This window comes from Pterocles gutturalis, unplaced genomic scaffold, assembly GCF_000699245.1.
Source record: "Pterocles gutturalis isolate BGI_N339 unplaced genomic scaffold, ASM69924v1 scaffold10025, whole genome shotgun sequence".
Classification (NCBI taxonomy): Eukaryota; Metazoa; Chordata; class Aves; order Pterocliformes; family Pteroclidae; genus Pterocles; species Pterocles gutturalis.
Window position 1 is genome coordinate 48834 of NW_010145919.1, and position 17908 is coordinate 66741.

The following is a 17908-nucleotide window of genomic DNA, read 5'->3' on the forward strand; positions in this document are numbered from 1 at the left end:
ACCTCTTCCAAGAGCAGGAAGGAGCGCTGCCAAGAGAAAGTGAACGGAGGGCCCGAAGGATTCTTCTCTACACTTATTACCAGCAAATTCTCAACTGATCTATGCCGAATAGACACTCTAAAGATCTCCTTTAAATAAAAAAAGAGGCACAAGTAACAGAACGAAGTCCACTCAGCCATTCCCAAGCAGAAAATGCTGACAGGGCACAAGGCAGACATGGCTAGTGCAGGATGAGGGAAGGACAAAGGAGACCAAGCCTGATACATCTAAGTCAGTGCAGGAAGATACCCCTTGGCAATTTCAACCTAATTCTTCACTAAGCCTTGGAGGATACTAGCTGCTGGCCTAAGCAGCTGAAATTGCCAACAAGAAAATTTTTAGGGCAGCAAATGCATTATGGCATTTTCTGTGTCATATCTTTGTGACTGGCACAGATAATTAAAAAAAAAAAGATCTACTTGGTTGAGCTACAGCACTGCAACACAATAGAAAGGTATTCTTCAGCATGATGAAGAACTGCCCCCATGCCACCCATCTCATGAAAAGCATCTTGAGGTACTTAACAGGGAGCCGGAGCACGGATGGATGTGAGAGGCTGCTGACCAGCATGCATGGGCTCAGAGGTGGAGGACCACAGGGCCTTGCAGGATCCTCCTGTCTTATTCCTCCCTAACAGCACAAGTGCCTTCATTTTCCAGCAAGCAATTCTTTTATTCAGGCAAGAGCTTTCAGGAGAGTATACGAGTCAGAATGCACGCACCAGTCTTGATGAAAAGTCTAATTTATGAGGAATGTACCACATCCATAAGTTATTCCACTGGTTAATTAATTCCGATTTCCAGGTTTGAGCACACATCATGTTTGCAGGCTCATCCCTATGGTAAATGGCCCCAGGCATCATGAGCAGCCATCAGGGATGAAGGCAGTGCCATGTTAAACATTCTTCTGAAGTGGCATAGGTAGAACTTTTTCGGTCCACCTCCGCTTTATATCCCCTCAAGGGCTGGGTGATACAGTGGGTTCAGTGAACCCAACTCATTGGTCCAGCTCAGGTTGGAAGCAAAGGAAAATTCTCACGTACTCTACATCCCAGTCACCTGTTCATCTTAGGGGACATCTCTGTTCACGTGAATCCAGAATAAGGCCACTCCATGATACTTCATTCTCAAACAAATGAGCAGGACTCTAAAGCCCCCAAATCCATCTACCCCTAGAAACATGTACACTGCTTACTACAGGCATTTCTCGTTTTCGAGAGGTTTCAAGTCCATAGCCATAAAATCAGCATTAACCACCAGGTGAGCTCTTACTCTTTAACCAGCTATTTATTACAGTCGGTCTTCGATTACCTGGCAAACATCTGTTGCAAATGCCACCCCGTGTTCTTAGACACCAGGAGTTTAAATGTTGAACAGTCTCCCATACCCAAGATTTAGCATCTTTACATTTTCTTTATTCTTTGCCAGCCACAGTGTTAGTGACTTCCTGGCCAGTTAGCAGCCAGCCTGGTAAGACCACTGAACTTTGGTCATTTGTCCTGAGAGCTTAGAATATACATTTTCATGTCTTTCTCAAGCAACTTGAAACCAAACCACAAGAGCGGGTCTGTGTCCCCAGCAGAAAAATGGAGCTGTATTTCATAACCGTGCAATATACAGGATGTGCACTTCCAGAAACCTTAATAGTGAGTGACACTTCTAATGCATAAACAATTATTTAATAAGCCATTTAAAGAAAATCCCCACATTTAGTACAGGAGTGCAATCATTCACTTCATTTTTCCACAAACAAAAATTTCAGACTTTGGGAAAACCAGGCCTTCTTATGAGCAACCTCTACATAATCCCAGGCAAGGGCTGTGTGTTCCTACAGGGAGACAGCAGCACACGCATTTTCTTTGAAGACTTTATGAGTCTGAATTTGTAGGTGAGAGCAAAACAAAACTCATTTCAAGTAGGAGTAGCTGAGAACAGAGCTGTCCATGAGCCTCTGTACAGGCCTCCATCCAAATGCTCGACTCCCACTCTTGTCAGTACTTGCAAGCATTTAATCCGACAGAGTTCTTCACCAACCCCCAGCTATTTTGTGACATGCCTGTCTGGGGGCATAAAATCCTAGACAGTGTCCTCTTAAACCAAATGCATTTGTTACATAATTGAAGAAGTTTTATGGGGGAAAATGGCAAAAATCCTACTGTCATAAAGAAGAAAATTAGTGATCTAGTGCATAGCAATGATTAGCCAGATAGCTATCCTTTTTTATTGAGGAACCAGACTCATAATTAAGGTGGTTTTTTTCTTAAAATAATATATAAACAAATTATTGGAAAGCTTTACACAATTTTAACCAGTGGAATTTCAGAGTTCAAATAAATTACAAGCTATTTCACTGTCAGACTGCCTGCCTCTAAGGTCATAATTAATTTTAATTTTCAGAAGTTACAATACCAAACGTGAGCAGGAGTAAAATATTAAAAACCTCTTTAGGGCCCTTTTGCAGTTTGTATCAAACGTACAGAAGACCAGAAAATAGGAGGCCAGGTGCACTTATCTTCAGAGGCAGCTCACACACCTTGAGAAGTATGTAAAACATGACAAATTCAAAATTCACTTGCCTATTTAAATTTTGGGGGAGGGCAGTAGAGATGAGAGACAGAGGAAGGGGAGGAAAAAAAGGGACCAAGTGTTACGATAGTGACTCAATATAGGAGTTCCCTTTATCTGCGTATCACATCATAGCAAATACAGGGAAAACCATGGCAGTGCCGTGCCAGCAGCTAGACGTGCTTTTACTTATTTATTTATTCAGATAGCATCCAATGGTAGAGGAAGGGTGGATTTAAATCAAAGCGATTTAAAGCTACCAATTTTAATCTTGTTTTACATTTGCACTGGAGCTATTTTCATAAAGGATGATCAGTGGCTGGTAACTACCAAGCTATATTGATTTGCAACTAAATATAGTCTGCTCTCAATTTGTTATTATTTTTTGCTAACCAGAGAGCTGCACTATCTCCAGTTGAAACATTTATTCTATTTTATAGGTATTTATCCAGCTGACATTTTCCTGCCTTTTATTATTTTGATAAACAGCCAATAACTTTTATTAGACTTTTTATTTTTTTTAATTTGAATCATACTGCCTGAAAATTCCAAAAGTAACCATCCATTGAGAATTTTCTGACTTCATTTTCTTATCAAGTGTGCTAAACATTTAAGTCCAAACATGTTTAACGTTTAAAACAAACTCTTTATTAAAGTGAGCTGTAGCTGATGATTTAAAACTGAATTCTCATTGCCTTGTCCTTCAAAATCCAAAGCTAGCAGGTATTTGCCTCCCATTATATCTAGTTCTTATTTACCACCTTAGAAAAGGAAAACAAGCATCCTAAGTTTCTTAAGCTTTCATCAATTTCTCAACTGAAATCCTTTACTGCATTAAATAAACTCAAATGAAAAAAAAAAATCAGCAAAACCAGCCTCAAAGTCTCCCTGCAACAGCTGCATCTATCAGAAGCCCAGTACTTTCTTACAAACTCTTGTTCCTCATGCTTAGGGACAGACTTTCTGAGCGGAGCATTCTGTCTTTCCTTAAACCTTTGGCAGAAGACAAGTAGTACTTAAATAAAGACAGACCTAAACTCAACAAGATCTGTGAAAATTGTTTAAGGCAGCTATTGTAATTTCAAGCAAGTATTTTTTCCTAAGTGTAAAAAAGATTGTTCAGTTCAGTAGCTTTTAGCCACTACATCTACAACGCACTTTTGCTCAGTATCCCACAAATTCCTAACATAAAGATTACTAAAACACAAATTGAAATAAACAACAATGGGGTAAAGAGAAGCACTCGCACACCATGAAAGCAAGAGGTACATATCAATTTCCTACAATATGCATTCTGCTTCCCTTTCTGTGGCTTATGTACCAAGAGGCTGTGATTGTGTCTGTCCACATTTTGTTTAGCCATTTATACTAGAGAGAAATCTTTTTCCCCCAAAAAAAAGCCTTAATACACATGCCAAATATGAAAAGATAAAGCTTAATTTGCTATCCGGAAGATGGCAGAGGAGCAGAAGGCAGACCTTCACCTGATCACACACAGTGTTAAGTGAAAAGTGCAGAAGAAGCAGGTACTCATGAAACCCTCCCATGCTACCTCAAAATTCACGTTCGTCTTCACCATCCATGACATGTCTCAAACCATTTCTGCACTAACGTCCTGATTTGTTTATTCCTCCCCAAATTAGCACTTCCCTTTCTAAAATTCACACCTTAATTGCTAGCACAGACCTGGCTGCCTGTCAAGCTTAGGAAACCTGAAATGAAATTTTTCCTTTTGCCTGCTTGGGCTCAGACCTGGGCAGCCTAGCTAGTGCTTCTGTAGCCCCACGGAAGGTCCGTGTCGTTTCTTTAAAGCAAACGCCTCATTAAGGGATGAGGCACAGCTATGAGCTCACATGCTGCTTTCTTGCAGTAACGTGTGTACACTTACATGAAAGAGCAGAAAGGAATAAAAAGTCAATCCATTTACTGCATCCCTGTGGCTGCGTGAACGTCAAAGCAAACTGAACCGTTTGTTCTTAAAGTCAGGCGACACTCATCCAGTGAGGAGGTCTGCCTAACAGTTTTCATTATGTGAAATAAATGCAAATTTCACCTGATTATCCAATGGCTAGTAGCAGGCTAACAGCGACTCATGTTGCCACTGCCAGAACACACCTCAGTTACATTTTGAGCAAGCCCTGGTGTGCTCCAGCCAGTCTCACAGCAGTCTTAACCTGGAGAGGTGCATCACGCGTGGAGCTACTGGTTTGCGAATGGTGGAGGATCTTGTTCAAGCTCATCCATGACTGCACGTTAACCATCCAGTAATCCAGCTGATGTGATTACAACAGGAAAAGCAGCAGTATATTAGACACAGTGCCCTGATTCTGCATCACGTTGGACAACCCTTATATTTGTGGCTTGGGCATTGAGAGAATCTCTCTGAATAATTTACCACTATTGCTGGATTTCAAGTTGCGGCTAGATAGCAAACACACAGAATGAATCCTTGCATTCTTACAGGTTTGGGTTTTTTTTTATTTAAAAAAAAAAGTCTGGATGTGTTGAAGGGATAAAGCCCATAAAACCTCTTCGCTCCTTGCTATAAACATCAGCTGTTCTGTTGGTGTAGGGGAGAAGCAAGCAGGGGGAGTACAACTACACAGCCCTTGTTTAAAAGGAAGGTGACTTGGTACCTCAGAAATAGTCTAGTAAGAACACTGTTTCCCTTACCTAATCGACTTCCTTGTCCAGTATTAAAGGAAAGTAATCTTTTAGTAGTTTTTCAGCTACCTCAAAGGGCAATTTAAAAAATAATGTAGGATTTTGATGTTTAAATTAGCTTTTCCAGCAATTACTTTTTAATAGCATCCAAAGGTTCCAAGTAGGAAGCAGGACCCATCATCCCAATCAATTTATAGTAGCAATGCATAGTGAGGTAGAGGGTTGGAAGGGAAGGAAAATGCTGAGGGCAGGGAGAGAGGGGAGGGTTAAAAACCACAAGTAAGGTAGCTAGGTACATCCAACATCTAAAAACAGGAGTAAAAGCCAACGCCTTATACCAAAGCCATCTGGAAATACAAACTGTTAAAAATAATAAAAAGAAATAAAAAGGTCATTACTTCCTTGTTTGCCCAGTCAGATCATACCCAGCAGCTTTCCTGCAGCCTGCGCTTTAGAGAGCTCCAGCCTCTTGCTACCCCTCGGGCAGCCTTGTGCCCTTGAGTGCTCAGGTGTGCCAGGAGGTGACAGCTGACAGGTACAAACTCATTTCCCCAGGGCTGCCTGGCACGTGAGCTCAGAAGGGCTCTGTGAGCTGCAAGAGAAATGTCCCAAGAGAAGAAAGATACTCTAGCTGTTTTGCCTGGAAAAGCATCTTGTAGCCCTCTTCCAGAGAGCAGAGCTGCGTTGTTTGTAAGATGTGTTCTTCGCGCTCGCGCTGCAGTCCGCACTCCTCCTCGGGGCAGGGAATGCCACGCTGCAGCGAGCTCGCTGGCTCCCAGGTTCACGTGGAAGCGTTCCAAGCTACTCAGCTTCTGACAGCTCTGCAACTGCTCTTCCACGCTGTATTGCTTTACATTACATTGCCTTCCCTGCCAGGAGGCACTGCTGTATTACAGTACAATCGTCTAGCAAAATGTAAAACTGGTTTTTTCACCTCCCAAATACCAGCTGACTGTTGCCACTGCAGTCACAGCTATAAGCCCTGCTCCGTATTAGACTTTCCTGCTTTTGTGCACATACAAGAGATTTTAATATCTTCCCTCCTCTTCAGCCTCCTTCCCAACTTGCTGCTGCTTCTTTCCCTGTCATGCTCCCCAGTCCTGTCTGCGGAGGGAAACTATCCTCAGCTTCCAGCCCAAGGCACCACTACTACTCGAGTTGAAATGTCTAAGCCAGCTCATTAGGTGCTTTATCAGGCACCCCACTGACTGTAGCACCAAACACAGAAAGTGTGAAAAATAACTAGAAACATTGTAATGAGTCACAGCTTCATTAGCATGCTCAGCTTTTTCTGAAGTCAGAATTTTAAAGAAGAGAGCAGGCTACAGAGGCATTTTAACACAGACATTTTTAAGGTACTCAGAAGCATTTGCCTCCTAACTCTCTTCATTTCAGTGGGCTTTACAGAACTTGTGAGCTGCAAAGCAAAACTAGTTCCCTGCACTGCAGTGTAGCTAGTTACCTTTCTAGTTTTGAACTATAAAAATAGCCATATTATAAGAGCAAAGATCTCTCTGTCTGTTCTTCAGGACTAGACAGAATAGGGAGAGGGGAAAAAAAAAAAAAAAAGGATGGGGCAGGGGGAAGGAAAAGCAGTGAAATGGAGTACAGCCTTTTCCAGTCTAACACCCTGTGCAATTGTTAAAGATCTCCTGATCCAGAGGTTGCATCCAGGCCATCACTTTTAATAAGAATTTATCTGTCCTTCATCGATTTTTCAATCTGTTTAGACTTCTGCTATCCATAACACCCTTTGGCAATGAGTTTCACATGGTATAACTGCTGCTTGACAGAGTGCCTCCTCTTTGCCTGCTTTGAATCAATTTAGTTAACACGAGAACCATGAAGAAGCACTCCCTACTCCCCTTCCCCACCCCATTCATGACAGTGTATAACATCTGCAATTTCTGTAATAAGTCATCTCTCTATAGCAAAGAGAGAGAAATCACGTTGACTGACCTGAGACCCATCTTTGATGGTCTTCTCTAGACCTTCCCTAGCCCTCCACTACTCCCGCGAGGTGGTAATCAGAAGTGCATAGCATTTAATACACTGGCACACCATGAATTTACATAGCAGCCTATTGATGGTTTCTGTTTGGTTTACCAGCCTGCGTAAACATCCAGAGAGTTTGCTGGTTCTTGGGGGAGCACAGCATTTCCTCCCAGTTGGCCATTTGTCTCTCTGCAAGAACTTTTTGGGGGCTCACTTCAAATAGTTCTTTTAAGTAGCCTGCTGTGTGACAGGCAAATTTTTTCATCTCCCTGCTGCCATAGATCTCTCAATTTTTTTACCCAGTTCAAGCCGGTCAAACTCACAGCTTTCAAGTCCCTGCCATCTTCCCTCCTCCCAAAAGCATGGCAGTTAGCAGCTGTTCAAAGCTCACAGCTGCTTTCTTCCACCTGTATGCCCCGTGAGAAGCCCCACAAGCCAGAGAAGCAGAAAGCACGTGGTTCTACCCAACAAGCAGGGGGAAGCATTGTTGCGTTAAAATCCATACTGACGAACCAAGAAAACTTTCTTAAGCTTATCCCAGTAAATATTCCAGTCTTAAGAAATTTCCCCGGCATCCCCATATAATGAGTGACTGTCCCGAAGGATCAGTCGGACTTGGCATTGTGATGCACAGTTCACTGCCCTGCCTCATGAGCCCCTGCTAATCCCACGAGACGTGCTTCACCAAATATAGCTGCTCCATAGAATTGCTTGGCTTATCTCCCCTCTCTTAGCTGAGCTACCATGGTTCCAAAAGCCTTTAAAATTAATGATAGATATGCTTGCAGATTAAAACCCAGCTACCTGTGTAGTTCAATGTGCATCACTTGTTCCTAACAGCACGCAGTCACAGTGCTCAGCTGCAGTTTCTCTACGCTGCTGAGCAGCAGCTCAAATACCACCAAATTAGCAAATGTTGGGAGAAACATCAGAGCAGTTCGTTTGACCCCAATTTCAGAATTTCTGGGAGGCAGTTATAATGCACCATGAGAAAGATAACAGAAAACAAAGTTATGAGCTGAAACGCTGCATCTCAGCATACCTGACCAGAAAACCGAGCAGGTAGTTTGAGCAAACACAGACTCCAGTGAACATGCAGTTAAAGTAGCTCAAGACAGCTTACCGAAATAATAGCACAGACATGTTTTACTTCCATAGTCACAAACCTCTGAATTTGAATGAGCAAACTGTAGAAATAACAACCTTTGTACACCAACAAAACTCTACTGCTACCCACAAGCATAAGATAGCCTGCAAAAGCTAGGCGAATAATACAAGCCAGTTCAGCATCTTGAAATCTAAACCTTCCTTCTGGATATCTCATTTTCTGGACATTTTGCATACAGTGCCTGCAAAAATAACACTGGGTGTGTTAACACTGGGTGCTGGGGAGAAGAATCCCTTTCCTTCTGTTTCCTAAGGAAATTAATGCGGGATAGAACATCCCTTTTGCTCAATAGGGTGAGAAATTCCACCAAATCCCTTGCTGGAACTCTGACATAAAGGTAGTTCAGAAAGTCAGCCAGAGACCTGCCCACACCCATCACCATTACTTTCCAAGACTAGAATGAGAAAAAAGTGGCATTTAAGTTTTGCGCTCATCCTCAAATGTTAGTCACCTCAATTTTCTCTTTTGAAATATACACACAATATATACACAGTATTTATACACACATACCCCACATATTTATACACACATATATAAATCACTTCTGGTATTTCTTCTGAAATCCCTCCTCTGACTGTTAATGAAGTTCTGAGTCTAATAGATGGCTTCCCCAGTTGATTTACCTCCTGTGTTATAAAGCACTGCCATGCAGTGAGGGGTCAGAACCAGCGAGCAGCCTGAATACAGAAAAGTCATCATTGCAAAGCAGTTTACAAAAAGTGTCTCAAACACTGTTACGGGAAAGTGGCAGTCTGTTCAGAGCTACACCAAGAAGGGAAAAAAAAAAGGTTTGTGTTACAGGGCTGGTTACTTGCTGCTGTCTGGGAAGGTGTGCACAAACGGGTAAGGAAGCAGTTGGCATCTCCTGCCTCACACTGGACTCGTGTCCAGGCCTTGCACACAAAAAAGTCAGCATGTACTGCTTGCTCACATCCCCTGTCTCAAGTAACCAATTGAGAACATGTTACTTAGCTTTAGCATGGGCTAAGAAAATTAATTTTTAATTCGTGCAGGTGTTCTGGGCTCTTGTGGGCATAACTGTCTCAGCAGGACTTGGCAATTGATAATGTTACTGCAGAAAATGCATTTAAGCTCAGTTCTGTTAATATGGTGGTCTCCCAGTGGAGACTGGAGGACCTCTGTTCACCTGGTATCTTCTACATTTAACCTGCCATTGTTTCAGAAGCAGAACTATTACTGGTGAGGAAAAGTTACCCATAGTAAGGGAATGGGCTCTTCTTCTAAGCCGCAGAAAGGGGACGAGGATGGGTGAATTTACCTTACAGTTTGACAGGAGTACTTCTTATCATCTAAACCATTTGCATAAAACAGCTTCCCCATTTAATTCCTTATTAAATTCCTTATTTAATTAATAAAGGGATCAAATCTTTCAATGCACACTGCAAATAACCACAACGATTTGCCATCTAAAACCAGCTATACACAGCTCTCTCTCCATATCCACTGTCTACAAGTAAACATTGCTCAAGTGATCATCTGGGAGAGCTGGAAGTGGGCAGAGCTCAATGCCGAGCCAAGTTGACTTTTCAAGGAAAAAATTGGACAACACAATGCTGAAAGTCTCAGAGGTACTTTGCAGTGGCTTAGCTGTATTCAGTTTTTCCTCAAACAAATGTTCTTAAGATTTTCTAGCAAATGGGTAATTTTCCTGCTGTATCAAGTTTCTTGATGCCTACTTAGGAGAAAATGTCATTGATACATTAACATTTGCATGGCGTATTTCTTTGTGCTGTAAAAATGTCCAGTGAAGAGGTGAAGAAGGTTGCCCCAAAGTCAAGGTGGCAGCTGCAGAGCTGGGAGGGGATATCCACCGTCACTCCCTTAGCTCGTCATTTTGCAACTAAAGAAAAGCATCGCCAACAGGCAGTGGGATGAATGACAAACCTGCACAGCAATCTGGCTTCAACTGCTTGAGCTAGAACTGCTTCTTAGAGTCAGTAGCAGAATCACATCCATCTTCTCTCAGGGGCAAGACCCAAGAGCCTCCCAGCAGGCACACAGCAGTGATACACTAGAGCCCAGGATCTATCCGTGGGGTCAGGCAGAAAGTAGTATCCAAGGTACCTATCATGGCAACATCTAAATGCAAGTATCAGAGCACCTTACATTCAAAAAGATCTTTCCCCCAGGCTGTTTAAAATTTGCATGTTCCTGTAGCACTGAAGATAGCAGCAATGGTGATTCATTAAGATAATGATTTAAGTAGGAGGCTTAAGAAAGTCAGGGTGGATTAACATCCAAAGGGCAGCAGTTGGAGCTTCTCCACTCCACACTGCCACCTTCCCTTTTAAGGGAAGGGATGGATTCCAAAAGTCAGAACTATGAACTAACAGCAACTATATCACAAGTACAATGCATTAAAGCACAAGAGCACCATCTCTACGCCAGCCCATCCTCCTTGGCAAGGTCAAGCACAGCATTTTATGCTGCAGGAAAATTTTCATGGCATTATAAATTAATGGCTTTTCCTTTATTTGATTAGTTTGTTAGTGTAGGTTCTCCTCAAAAAAAAGATTGTGCAAATTTCTTTTAAACTAATTTTTTGTTCACCTTAAAAACAGTACAAGCTTTCATCCAACCAGTTGTCTTTCCCCACTATTGAATAATCAGATGGGTTTGATAAATTGATTGCTCCCACATAATAATGTAAATACACACATTGGAAAAAAGCACACAAGTCCTTTCCACACCCCAACATTTGATCAAATTGTAATCAGGTACGAGTTGAAACATGCATTCTGTCCATAACACAAGGTTAATGCTCAGACAGTAGCAGGCAGCTCATACTGCGTCCCTGCTAAGAGGGAGGCCTTTGGACAGTGATTCTGGTACAATACTTTCAGTTGCCTTCTAGAGAGATGCACAGGCAGCCAGTTCTGCTCTTCTTCTGCGCACTCACAATAGTTGCAATAGGGCATCCCGGTGTATATTGCCCCACTCACCGCTAGCTGTGCTTGGTCTGAACGTCTTCTAGGCACTCTATCCCATGCTGATTCAGTACAGAATAGCTTCCTAGAATGCAATTATAGAAAGAGTAAGAGTTTGTCTTAGAAAGGGATTATTCCAGAACTGCTATTCCTTATTAACTATTCCAAATCACCTCTTCGTTAGGATGATGAAGTACATTGGGAATAGCTCTTCTGCTCAGATTTGTCACTTACCTTGGTCTGAGTCAATGACCCTGTTTAGAGGAGCCCTTAGTACAGTGTCATACAATCATAGCAATGACTGCACCAATAAACATGGACTCATAGTTGCAATGAAATTAGAGCTGCTGTATAGACACATCTCAGCTGAGTTTGTTGTAAGTTGGGCAGATAACAGAATCAAGAAATATGTAAAAAACCAATTGTTCCTATAATATTAGATCTCATCACTACTGCGTGACATTTTGTACTTTAGAAGTCTCTGGATCCACTTTGTTCAAACTTGGTGTATTCCTTAGATATATGGTGACCTTAACAGCAGGGAAATTTTGAGTTCTGTAGCTTCTTTGTTTATTAAGTTCTTAGCTTGCAAGATTTCTCATCCAAAAAGGGCTGAGAAAGTACCTGGCACATCTTGGATGCTTATTGAATACATTAAATAAATCAAATGTTTTATGATAAAATTCCACTCCCCCACACCAAACAGATGTAGGTGCAAGTCAAAGAGGCTTGAAAAATTGCACTAAAATTGATTTTGCTCCAGTTTTCCCCAAAGGAAAAAATTTGTGTGTGGGTTGAGACAAAAACATGGAAAATTTCAGTTATCATGAACAACTGAAAAGAGAAATGAAGGAAAGACAGAAGCCAAAACTGAACTTCACATTCAGAGTGCATAATTTATATTCTCTACAGTGTTCTGTATTACAGGCGTTCCTGGCCTTACACATAAAGTGCAAGTCTTTTCTTGGGCTCATCACACTTGTAGAAAAAAATGCCACATAGCTTAATGCTGGAGTCTCCTAGCCTACTCAGGGGAAATTGCAGACCATAGAGAGGGTTCTCTGGTTGATTTCAGATTCTGAGAGGCTACAAAAGATAAGACCCAACATAGCATGATTTTCCATGCCTGAGGTCTGCGCCCAGGCACTTGAATTCTGGTAGGTGCCATAGTTTCAGTGAACATAGTTCAGTCATTTCCAAGGACGATACTGGCATCTCAAAGGAGCTCTCTGCAAAGACAGCACAGAACTCTATTTTGGGGCAGCATTCAACTGCCAGACCTGCAAGACCATTTGCTGTGTCCCTGCAACTCCTCATTCACGTCACACCTCCCACATTCACACTGACAAAGCTGGTCCATCCTGTACACAAGTGAATCAGGGATCCTGTGTCAAAAAATAGCAGGCTGGATCACCTGCTATTACTCGAGCGCAGTATCTGTGTAACTATCAGTCTCCCTTTGCATATAAGCAATCTTAGTCCATGTATGTAATATTTTATGAGCAACTTTTCTGCATTCTTTTCCCCATAGGAGAGGAAATTAAGGCAGATGATAGAAAGGGGAAAGGGCAATTATAAATATATGCAAGTCAAATAATGGGGTGGGGGGGAAGAAAGAAAGAAAGAAACTGAAACCACTTCCAGTCTCTCTCTCCAACAAATTCCACACTCTCATGGTCTCTGGCACCACTTCACAGTAACCCCAAAGGATGTTCACCTGCTCCCACAGCACTAGAAACAAACAGTGAAATAGGAACAGAAAGCTCCCACCTAGAATGACCGACGTGATCCCCTGACAGCGCATCACGAAGGGAAAACCTTATCATTAAAGCAGGAGAAAACCAAACACACACACACAGAGCTCTACTGCTGTGCGCTGCTAGCATCCTCCCCATTTTCTATACACATCTAATATCAGGAGATTTATATTCAGGCCAAAAGCTCATGCTGGCAGGAGAGGAAAGTACTTTGGAGAAGAGAGGGGAAGGAAAAAAAAAAACCAGCCTACAGATTCTTGGCTTGTGATCAGCAGGCTGGATGTGTTCTGTGGAACTAGGCCAAAGTGTTAGTTATTATATTCAAGAGAACATCTGAATCGCAGCTCAAGGGAGCTGAGTTTGCGGCTCTCATTTATGCTGTATATCAATTGAATATCAAACCACATTTTCCGCCTTCTGAATAATAAACCTTAATAGTTTGGGACTCCCATATGGTCTATTGTTAAAATATTTCCAAACACTGGCTGCTGTTTTATTTCTGCAGGAAGGATTTCTCTTTCCTCTTCAAGCTTCCCTTGTTTAAAAGATGCTTGTAGCAAAATCTAAATACATTAATCTTTTAAATATTTCTGGAGTTTTAAGAAGGGCTGAAAAATGAGGGGATAAGGAAAAGCAAATACATTTTGAATTTGGCTTTTTTTTTTTTTTTTAATGTCACATGCAAATGTTTGTTCCAGGCAGAAGCAGCTGGTGCCACCAGGCTCTGCTGTTCAGAACAGGGGGTGCAGAAGCTTTCAGAAACCGTGAGCTGCTCTAACAAAGGAGGACCACACAGACTCAAACCATTCACAAAAGGATCCAGGCCGATTATTTGACTATTACTTGCAAGGAAGCTTGGCCAGTAGTGTAGGCAATAAATACTGGAGAAACCTGTTCTGTGCATAACCCAGGTTTGTCTTTTCACAAGTCCTGCTCTCTAATTAGCTACTCATTCCTGGAGGGCATTGCTGATGGATGGAGTGTGTCAATTTGGTGTATTTAAAAAATAAAAGTTAAGAAATTTGTTAAATAATAAAAGCATCAGCATGATAAACACTCTGCAGTGTGTTAGGAACAGAACAGTCACTAGTGCTCCTTCCTAGTCACACCAGTAAAGAGTATTCCTGTTCTTTCTACTTCGCAGAAAAAGACGTGGAAGCAGAGAGATTCTCTAGCTTGCAAGGGCTGCGGTGCCCTGCTCAGAGCCTGGATGAGGACTGAGAAATGCTCATCTTTTGGTTCTGCATTCACCCCCCATTTGATTAGCACAGAAAGACTCAACTGCTCAGCGAGCAGAAGTGAAACCACACAGCACTGCCTGGTTGTGCGCTGGTGTGAAGCTCCAGCTCCACCTCACCCAGCTCTTGCCGTCTCCGTGGAGTACTTCAAGCTCTCTCTGACCGGAGCTCTCAGCGCAGCACCAGCTTGTGTGTCTGATGGTCACTCAGCAAAGCAGAAGGTGCTGAGCTCAGCACGGCCAACAGCATAACACAGCAAAAAATGTAGCAGTTCCTACAGCCCAGGGAGCCAAGTCGAAACTTCTGCTCTTTTCTGTTCTAGCCTCATTCTGCTTCTCATTCCTGTCTCTTACTTCAGTCCTTCTCTCTGTGTATTTGCCTCCCTTCCATCACCTGCTCTTCTCTGGTGTACAGGTCTTCAGAGTCAGCTGTCCTAACACTGAAACTGGTTGGTCATACTCATCAACTGGAAGAAATTCCAGTATTTCAACATTCGTTCTTATCCCAATTCATGGAGAAAAACTGAAATTAGAGACTCTTTGTAGAATGGAAGTTTTTGGGAAAAAAAAACACCCAACACATCACAATAACCCACACTTCATTTTTAACACCAGTGCATTTTGTGTTATTTGAAACGGAATATTTTTACATTACCGAAACCAAAGTTGATTCATTTTGGTTAGGTGACCTGACCTGAGAAATTTTGTTCTGAGTCAGTAAACTATTGAACTGCTTTTATTCCCACAATGCTGCGTTGTCTCAGACACTGCAGGGTGGCAGCCTGATAGCCCTGGTCTCTCTTCTGGGTCAGACTCGCTGGCTGGAAGGCAGTTCCCATAGTACACACCAAGGTATCCCGTGGCACAGCACAGTCTCCAGGAGAGCTGTAATGCCATATGGGATAGCCAAGGCCCTTGAGGTCCAGCAGAAGGGATCAGGTACATCAGACAACAGCTCTCTGAGCAGCCAAGGGCTGCCTGGAATCCAACACAATGTTTTGAAGCAATTTTGAGTGAAGCCTTTCAAACCAGTTAAAAGAAAAGTGAAGCAAAGAGGTATTCCCGTTCAGGTAGTACAGACAGGTCAATGTAATATTTCTGGTAAAAAGCTAGTTTATTAATTTTAAAGGTGATCAGAAATCTAGAATTAGGCTTTTCTAGGGAAAAAAAAAAAAAAGAAATTTCTATTTTAAAGAAACTGTATTTTTCCCTGAAAAAGCCACTCCAAAGAAAAACTCAAATCGTTCTCCTACTGACCACAGCAGCATTCTTACAAACTGTCTTAAAAAATATTACATTGAATGAAGCTCCCTCTGACAGAAATTTCCCCAGCGTGGAACTTAAATTACAGCGATATCAGTGTGCCTCTGCCTCCTACACAGCTCCTGTTGCGACCTAAGAACTGCAGGATTGAGTTCATCAACCGAGTATAACGACTAGTTTAGAGAGAGCCTGACAAGTACTGAACTAGAGGTTTTGCAGCAGATGTCTGAGGGGTTGATCCGTTGCTGCTGCTTAGCCGAGGCACGGACACAGCTCCTGTGATAGCTGGGTACAAACGAGTGCTGCTGGAGCTGCCGAAGGCTCCAAGTTCTGCCCCAAGCATTAGGGGTGCCACCAGTCATGCTCCACAAACAGCTCCTAAAACAAGTGCAGGGGACTCAGTGGGAGGATTAGTGTGTATTCACAGAAAGCTGCTCTAGGAGTTTTCCTGTAGAGTCTGTAATGCTTCTCTTGTAATGTGTGTTCGTAGGTCTGTATATCTGAGAGAAGGTAGAGTGCATGTGCGTGTATGGTTTTGATTTCCTTTAGAAAAAAAAGAAAAAGGAGAGACACTTAGCCTGTAGGTTCAGTGTTGGAAACTGCAATAAACCTCTCTTTTTAAATCCCATAACCTTGTGACTGTTTTATAGTTATAAGGAATCATAACCAGAGAAAGATTTAGCCTAACAGTGATCTGCCCTCAAAGACATTAATCTGTCACATCTAATAGAAGGGGAATAAGGAGACGAACCTTTCCTCCAAGTAATTCAAACAGATGGCGTATGGCTTTGGTGGGAACTTACTGTGAGTTGCCCCCATAGCAAGGGTAAATTCGGCAGTGCTGCACACCCAAAGACGCTGTTTACAAGTAGGTGTGAAAAACATCTCTGCATGATTTCCTTGTGTTTTAAAACCCGATTTCTCTATGATCATATCTCACCACCTTTGTGGTTGACACATCCAACCAGCTTTCCACCCACTTTTTCACTCCTTTTATGCCAGTAAGATTGAGTCTCTTTTGTTTGCATTTTTCTTCCTCTTCTCAAAGTAATTCTTTACTTTTGAGGCATCAGCAGAAGATAATCAAATGCATCATGCCAACATGTTAAAGCACAGTTTTCTATCAATATTTCAAATATAACTTTGCTTGTCTGGGCTTCTAGTAGCTTCTTTCTTAGCCCATAAAGCACATAATAGTCTTCAGGTTAGTTTCTCTTTTCTTTCCTCTCCCTGCCTTATATGGGAAATAGAGGGTTTATTTTCTCTCCTTCTGTCTTCTTCCCCTGACCCTCAATCCCCAACTTCTCTGTTCTAGTTTTATCGTACAAGTTCTCTCCCTCCTTCTCTTATCCACCATGTTTCTTCAGACTCACAATAAAAGCATTTCTGGATGCTTTCCTTCCTTTCCTCCAGAGAAGCAACAAATGGCTCCTGGGACACTTTGCTCTGTTTCCTCTCCTGGAAGAAAGCCAAAGCTTACTCAACTCTCTTTTCCTCAGGTCTGCCACTCACCCACTAACCTATCCCCATTTTCCACCCACACTGAACAAGCTGTAAGGTTTCCAAACTTTTCTGAAGAGCTTAATCCTAAATTCAGCTCGTTGTCCTGTAAGATACCAGACATGAAACCAATACCAATCCTGAGGATTTCTCATGATATCTCAAAGCAGGTGAAGACCATTATTGTCAGATTCCTAGCATGCAACAAGGCTGATAGGGAGCCCTGAAAGATATGGGGCAGCAGGAGACCAAATTCACATGCAGTGGCAGTCCAGGAGAGTATACTGAATTCAGAGGAGCTGTAAATTTAGGCACTGGTTTTCCAGACCAGTCAGGAGAGGATTGGTATTAGAGGACCTGAGGGTAATCCCCAGATTACCCTTCAACATGCTCACAGGGAGCAAATGTCACTTTGCATGGTGAAGCATGCCAGCCAGGGAGCATGCTTTATGTTTCACGTTAATGAGTATTAGCATGGAACCCAACTTCCTTCCCCTCTCTGTTTTTGATATAATTAAGGACTAGAATGAGCATTTCATTTTAGTCTACAACAGCAACAGAGCACGGCACTGCAGAATAACAGGAAAGAGAGAGAATGAAGAAAAAAAAAAAAAATCCAGGTGGTAGACACTTACTGCTCTGGCCACTGCACGAAATGAAGGCTTGAGTGCGCATTTTTGCCTGATTGCATAGCTGTCTCTGCTACCCATCTAATCTGCTTAGAAAACTGGTTTTGAAGGATATGGTTCAGACATACCACTCGCATGGTGGGG

At 42.3% G+C, this 17908-nt stretch overlaps 1 protein-coding gene across 1 annotated transcript in view; it reads right to left on the bottom strand.

Moving 5' to 3' along the window:
- The window catches only part of HIC2 (hypermethylated in cancer 2), a 32281-nt gene extending 20817 nt beyond the window's left edge, over positions 1-11464 (bottom strand). Inside the window, exon 1 of the mRNA XM_010085540.1 lies at positions 11394-11464. The gene's annotated coding sequence lies outside the window, so the exon portion shown is untranslated. The remainder of the gene's footprint in view (positions 1-11393) is intronic.
- Positions 11465-17908: the final 6444 nt, after the last annotated feature.